The 7,727-nt window shown below is 36.4% G+C and overlaps 1 long non-coding RNA gene and 1 other non-coding gene across 2 annotated transcripts; both read right to left on the reverse strand.

Moving 5' to 3' along the window:
• Positions 1-434: 434 nt before the first annotated feature.
• LOC126582681 (uncharacterized) lies at positions 435-4,459 on the reverse strand. The gene is made up of 2 exons (XR_007609564.1): positions 1,820-4,459; positions 435-816 (listed from the first exon to the last, which is right to left on the reverse strand). It is a non-coding gene; the product is annotated as an uncharacterized LOC126582681 (long non-coding RNA).
• On the reverse strand, positions 2,903-2,975 carry TRNAV-CAC (transfer RNA valine (anticodon CAC)). Its single transcript has one exon. It is a non-coding gene; the product is annotated as a tRNA-Val (tRNA).
• Positions 4,460-7,727: the final 3,268 nt, after the last annotated feature.

Below are 7,727 nucleotides of genomic sequence, written 5' to 3' on the forward strand. Positions count from 1 at the left end.
ACTGAAGGCTCGATTGGAAAGAGTTTGCTGTCATTTTTTACTATTGTATGTCTATGTAGCAGTTTTGACATCTTCTTTGAAAATGCTTTTCGGAGAAATTGCAAAAATAAACAACTTCTCCCAATGAAGATCCAATTGTTGCCAATGAAGCGTAGTTTTCTACTATGAAAAAGTTGAGATTTCACTATAAAACCAGTTAGCAATATGAAAATGAGGTCAACTTACTTATAAGTTCATAAAAAATCTTCCTCTGGTCAATGTGAAATTCATTTTTAACATCGTTTATGTGTAGACATGGAAGCACATAAATTTAAAAGAAGTAGAAATGAGCTATTTATAGTTAATATAATAAGCAAACAAACTATAGATCGTCACATATAAAAATGTGGAGCAAAAGTTGATGAAGTATAATTATATATGCATTGCAAGTGGCCTTTACTATAATGGTGGAAATGTATTGAGCTTGTCACGTTCCGATCCCAACATATGTCGAAAATCGACACGTGACAAGGAAAATAATGTTCGTTAAATACGGTATAAGATACAGAATGAAATACTTTAACTGATAACCCAAAATAATGTGAAGGTGGCTAAGTTCTCCACAAAATATTTACAAATATGTACATCCCAAAAAAGAAGCATAATCTTTGCTTTACTAAGAACAAGTATGAGGTGCTCAAAAGAAAGTCCCAAAAGATAAAGTATAAGAGTGAAACAAGGGTAACCTAACGCTCCAAGTCTTTGATAACTGCACTGCTACCCCCACCTACAAACTTCTCGAAGTCTACTCAAACCTATCACCTGTATGATCAGTGCCTACACCATCGAAATGGTGCACCAGGCAAACAACAACCTGGATAAGTTGCGAAGCTTAGGAGAGTGACAATAATATCAAGTATGTGATAATAATGCTAATGCCAACCATCAAACACAGTTTACATATCTTGAATATAAATCATTCATAAGAAATCAATACCAACTTTTGTAAACCCCGAATGAGTCACCCAGACATCCAACAGTTCGTCTTAAACCAATCACAAAATCTCACAACCATCTTCTCATACAACACAATAAAAAGTAGAGTTACAGCGACACGGTTTGGCCGAAGCCTACACCTTTGAAGTCATCACAATTCAAATTCAATAAATCTCGAGGTGAGTACGATTCCGGACCACCACTCAACGGAATCGCGAAATATGAGGGATTCCAGACCATCTCTCAATGGAATCCAAGTGGATACGATTCCGGACCCTCACTCAACGGAATCGCTAAATACAATACGTAACAATAACTAAATGAAACCCAATTTAGATACGATTCTAGAACATCACACAACAGAATATCAGAATAGAATGGATTCCAGACCATCTCTCAACGGAATTTGAGTGGATACGATTCCGGACCATCACTTAACGGAATCGCAGAAGACCAACAATCAGAATGTACGACAACTTAAAGAAATGAGACAAGCACATGCTACTTAATTTACAAAAACTCAACAAAGGGAGATTAGACACAATTACTAAATTTAGAACCAATCACTGAAGCGGAAGGTGAAACAATATCGAAGCAACAAATCCCCATCATAATGGTTAATGGTCATTACTAGTCCTCACATTAATTTCAACATGCCAATCATACAAATCAAACCACATTTCCAATATACATGCCACACCCCATTTCATAAACATAAATTGATGTCGAAGTATTGGAATAACAATTCAATAGAACATATTCATAAAACCAATTCATATCCATACAGGATCATAATTATGACAACCTGATAATTACCAATATCGCATATATTAAAGTCACTCACCTGGAGTCCGTGCTAATGTACCTTAGCATGATAGTCAAGGCATCACGTTCTATCACCGCCTGTGCCCAAGTCCAATTTGACCAGGAAGGTCCTCAAATTGGCTCGCACCCAACGAAACCCTAAAGTGGGTGTTCTTCAATTCGGCTTCCTTGGTGTTCCAACACCCCAACCACCAGTTGGGTCTTGTTCTTGGGTCCAAGGGAAGTTGATTAAGGGTGATGGTGAATGGTAATACTCTTCGGAATGACAATTCGTCGTCGAAAACTCCTGGGTTCTCCTATGGAGTTCTACATGAAATAGACCTTAAAACCCCTTAATGTTTTGGTAGAGAGGGAAGGAGAAAGGTAGTTAAGCAAGTTGCAAGTGAAGGAGATAGGAAAAATCAAAAGAGAAATGGTAGGAATTGACCTAAAATTGGCCGGTTCGAAAATAAAAAGGGTTGATGGTGTACACAGGTTCACCAAATGGGAAAAGAAAGTGTCAACCTCTCTTTCTTCCTATAGGTCCTTTCTCATCCTTTAAAAAAACTTGCTGTGTCCCCTTTTTAGGCTGCTGACTAACCTTTTTCCACCACCTAAAATGCCCAATTCCACTTATAGTAGCCGGTCCATTAATAAAAAAAAATTTGGGCCTTTTACCCATAAGTGGAAATTAAAATAATTCCCACAATCTATATTTTCACCATTGCAAACGTCTGTAACTATACCATTATAATTCGGACTCGCAAACGACTTTCGCCTATGCGTTTGTGGGTTCAAGATTTATTTAAAAACACCAGTTGTAACTGCGAAATGTCAACGAAAGATAAAGATTGATTATGAAACTTCCAACTCGATAACTAATCAATTACTAAACTTATAATTAGTGGAATTAAAATTAACTAATAAAGATAACGTAATCGCGAAATACGAATTTAAATTACAAAATACGTAATAAATGGTGAAATTCCGAAGATGGGATTTCACAGAGCTCTTGTATGACAGTCTGGGTTCGAATCCTGTCGGTGACTAATCTAACACTTAATCTTACAAAATCCATTGTTTGACAAACAGAGACAAATTAGAAGTAAAAACCTAAAATGTATGTCTAAGCCCGGGTTCGAACCGGGGACCTCTAGTGTGTGAGACTAGCGTGATAACCGACTACACCCCCAGACTGATTTGTCGAGGTTTTTATAGTTAATGTTATTTTACTAAGTGTGATGCATGTAGACTTGTGAACACAAAACATGAGCTATAGCGAAACGACAACCTACGAGGCTCCAATGTAAAGGGCATTGCTCGCGGTTTAATATTATCATTTAATGATATATTTTTTTACTCAGGAAATGAAATCTTGTTTAATATTTGTTGATGGCAAGTTTAAATATATCTATTGATTATCTGAGATGATTTTACGAAAAGATTTGACTCGTCAATCAAAAGACGTTTAGAAATATGAAAGGACAAGCTGAAAACCCATTTTAATTTCACACCAAGTGATAAAGACTCCAACGGTCCTAATAAAGCAATAAAGCAATATTATTAAAAGACTCCAACAACCTAAATCCATCAAAATTTATTAAAATTTGATAATAAAGCAATATTATTGATGGAAAAATTATAACATTTATACATTTATAAAGGGGTAAAGTGAGATTTTGTATAGAGTATAAAGAAAATAACAAAAATGAAGCCGAAAAAAAATATTATGGTGTTGTACTAGTGAGCTTCTAGAGTTGGATAGTACAATCTACAATGTTCTTCATCCATTACAATCCCAGTCCAATCTTTTTAGGATGATAATTTGGACGAGACTGAAGGCAACACAAATAAAAGGGAATGAGAATTTTGTAGCATGTTTGGGTAAACACGCTGCACGAAATGATTAAATAAATGGGTCGAAATATAATTAACTATATTTTACACACACAAACACAAATGATGCGGCACAAACACAACCCATTAATTAATAATTTAATATGATCAAGTCCTAGCTTGAACCGATCAATTCTAACCTCATGAGTTGGTAGAGGACAACATCATATCATTAGGGCAGAAAGGGCCCTATATAATCATAATAGTGCCTCATGCACAACAGAAAGACCGCAAGGAAATTGCAGCTCAGTTCGTTAAGAATATTTACCTCTGTTTTTAAGGGTCTCGACTTTGATTCTCCAGTATTGCTTCTGTAAAAATGAAATACATTTGATAGAATTGTGCGCACTCCATTAAGTACTGAGTACTCGGCACGGCAACATCTTACCCAAAAAACCCATACACTAAGCAAGATACCATAAAGGTTTTAAATTTTGGGGATAATGGGGCTCGAAGAAAGCAAAAGTCCAAGCTCCACCAACACCCCACCACAAAATCAGCAAGCTCTTGCACGCTCAGATCCAAAGTTCATGAATTTGGGGATTGTGGTTGATTATCATGCCAAGTTATAATGATTACATATATCTAATGTTAAATAAAAAATAAATAAATAAATTGGTGGATGCAAACGTTTTTTCAATAAAAACGATTAGTACCTTAATTAACACTAGAAGAAGAGACAGTTTGAACTTGAAATATAGTGAGTTAATCCAGCATTTGCGATAGATGCAAACATCTAAAAACTTATAAACCACACATTTTCACAAGTTATCATCAAACATTTATTTTCATTAAGTGATAGTACCCTTTTTTTTCTCATCATAGTACAATGATTGATAGTCCGTACCATGGTAGCTACACATGAATGACAATGAGTTCATCGTCCATCTTTATTACAATATAACTGAGATTTCTTCACGATCTCAGAAGATCAGTGATGGTATTTAGCATTGAGGGGTGGGAACGCCGCAGGCAGAAGCAAGTTTTCTGGCGTTGGGGCTAGTGACGTATGTCCTGAGGGCTGGGTTCTTGATGTACCCGCAGAGGCAAGGCCTCTGCTCCCTCAGCTTCTGGCAGCAGGTGCCTGAAGGGGCTGACCCTGACCTTATTGGCCCCAGGCATGGGCTCAACTCCACCGGACTGCATGTCACTGCCTCCGCCGTCCTCGCCACTTCGCAAAGCACCACCGCCACCGCCAAACACAACACCAAACTGCGCAATGACTGCTTCATCGTCTTGGTAAAGTAGATTTATAGAGAGAGAGAGAGAGAGAGAGTACTGTATGTGGTGCACTTGGGCAAGTTCCCTCAGTGCGCATTTATAGGAGGGAGTAGGCTATATGCCGTGGTGGGTGGGAAAGACTCTTGTTACGGTTACTTTTCCCATTTTTGTTTTTGGCATGATATATGCACCAAGTTAGCATTTATCTTGGCTTTTTTCCGAAACATGTTACTTTTTTGGCTACCATGCTTTAAAAAGAAAAAAGAGACAATTGGTAGCAAGTAATAGTTATCCACTTTTTTCGAACTCCGAGAGCTATGAAGAAGTTTGCTCTGCCCGTGGCCACAATCAAGCAGACTCACCAGCTTGGAGCATCAAACCCTACCATACTTGAATACACAGAGTTTTATATTTTGTTTTGTCTGAATTTATCTCTTATACTCATATTTTATATTACTTTACTCATATAATAATTTTGAATCATCTCCCTCTCTTTAAATTAAAAAAATAGATAAAGAATTTTTATCCAAATAATTTAGTCTCTGACAAGAAAAATTGATAGAAGTGATCCCTGAACTTGCTCACTAAAAATTATTTTGGTCCTCCCGTGAAAACCTTGTCAATATCGTCGTTAATTGTCGCGTGAACACTATTGAAAGATACGTTAGTTTTGTTGACATAGTGTGGGCTCTCCTTGGTCTTTTCAACTCGTTTTCACATTTGAGACTTGAAACCACAAGAATCACCTTGGCATACAAAATAAATAAATAAATAAATAAAGAGAACAAAAACTCAAAAAAAAAAAAAAAAACCCAAAATTCCTATTGATTATCTAGAACAAGCTCAAGTCCATCTTAATTTCATACCAAGTGATAAAGACCCCAACGGTCATAATTACATTTTTTTTTTCTGGAGAATTGACCAAAAGTAGTCCTAATTCATTGTCATATCAAAATCCATTAAAGTAGTCATATCTAAATGCATAAAAAATGACAATAAAGCAATATTATTAATGAAAAAAGTATAACGTTAAAGTATTTATGAAGACGTAAAGTGAGATTTTGTGAAGAGTATGAAAGAGTTTCAAACATGAAGCCAGAAAAATATTATATTGTTCTACTACTGAGCTTCTAGAGTTTGATAGTATAATGTTCTTCATCCATTACAATCTGAGTCTTATCTTGTTAAGATCACAATTTTGGACGAGACTGAAGGCAACACAACTCAAAATGAACAAGAATTATGTAGCATGTTTGAGTAAACCATTGCTCCAAATTATTAAATGGGTCGAAACTGTATTTTACACACACAAACGATGCGACACAAACACAAGCCTTTAATATGATCAAGTCTCAGACGTCTAACCTCATGAGTTGGTAGCGGCCAACATCACATCATTAGGGCAGAACGCACAGTAAAAACACCGTAAAGAAATTACAGTTCAGTTCGCTAAGAGCATTCATCTCCGTGTACAAGGATCTCGAATTTAATTCTCCATGTATAAAGATGAAATACTTAATTGACGGAAATGTGCGCACACCATTAATTATGAGTACTCGACATGGCACTATCTTACCCAAAATCCCCTACTCTAAGCAGGATATACCAAAAAGGTTTTAGATTTTGGGGATAATGGGACTCAAAGAAAGCAGAAGTCCAAGCTCTACCGACACCCCACCCAAAAATCACCAAGCTCTTGCACGCTCAGATCCAAAGTTCATGAATTAGGGGAGTATGGTTAATTATAATGCCAAGTTATAATTATTTATATATATGTTAAATCTTAAATAAATTAATAGATGCAAGCGTATTTTTTTTCAATATAAACAATTAATACTGTAATTTACCATATGTGAAAACGAAGAGTTTGAATCTGAAACACAATGAGTTAAAAAGAATTTTGTTTTAACTATCAAGACAATTCATCGTTTGCCATCGGTGCAATCGTTTAACAACTTATAAACCACACATTTTCACAAGTCATCAGCAAACATTTATTTTTAAGGAAAACTAATGAAAATGACTTGAAAACTTTGAGTTTTAACGATAAGGACAAAATAAAGGGTAAAGTGAATAGGACCAGGTTTGACTTTTTAGTGTAAAAATGTGATTTTTCATTAAAGTGAACAGTACCGCTACCTTTTCGTTAAAACTCCCTTATTTTTATTACTTAATAGGGTACCATTTTTTTTTCTCATCATAGTACACTGATTAACGATACCATGGTAGCTACACATGAACAATGACAATACTTTCATCATCTATATTTATTACAATTATATAATATAACTAAGATTTGTTCATGATCTTAGAAGCTTAGTGATGGTATTTAGCATTGAGGGGCTGGAACGCCACATGAAGAAGCAATTTTTCTGGCGTTGGGGTTGGTGACTTATGTCTTGAGGGCTGGGTTCTTGATGTACCCACAGAGGCTAGGCCTCTGCTCCCTTAGCTTCTGGCAGCAAGTGTCTGAAGGGGTGCATGGGTTCAACTTCACCGGACTGCATGTCATTGCCTTTGTCATCCTCTTCAATTGGTAAAGCACCACCGCCACCGCCACCGCCACCGTCACCACCAAACACAACACCATGTTAGAATATAAGGAATGGTTAGGATGGTGCCATGTGTCATTAGTATTGTTGATGCACAAAATCAGTGGGAGAATGACATTAGGAAATATTGTGGGAGAATGATCTCCTTTTATAGAAAAGTTTCTAGCTTTGTTCTGACATTGACATATGTCGTGTTATGATTGGCTTCTGATGTTGACATGTGTCACATTGTGATTGGCTTCTGATGTCGACACGTGTTGCACTGTGATTGGCCTCTTG

The sequence above is a fragment of the Malus sylvestris genome, chromosome 9 (genome assembly GCF_916048215.2).
Source record: "Malus sylvestris chromosome 9, drMalSylv7.2, whole genome shotgun sequence".
Lineage (NCBI taxonomy): Eukaryota > Viridiplantae > Streptophyta > Magnoliopsida > Rosales > Rosaceae > Malus > Malus sylvestris.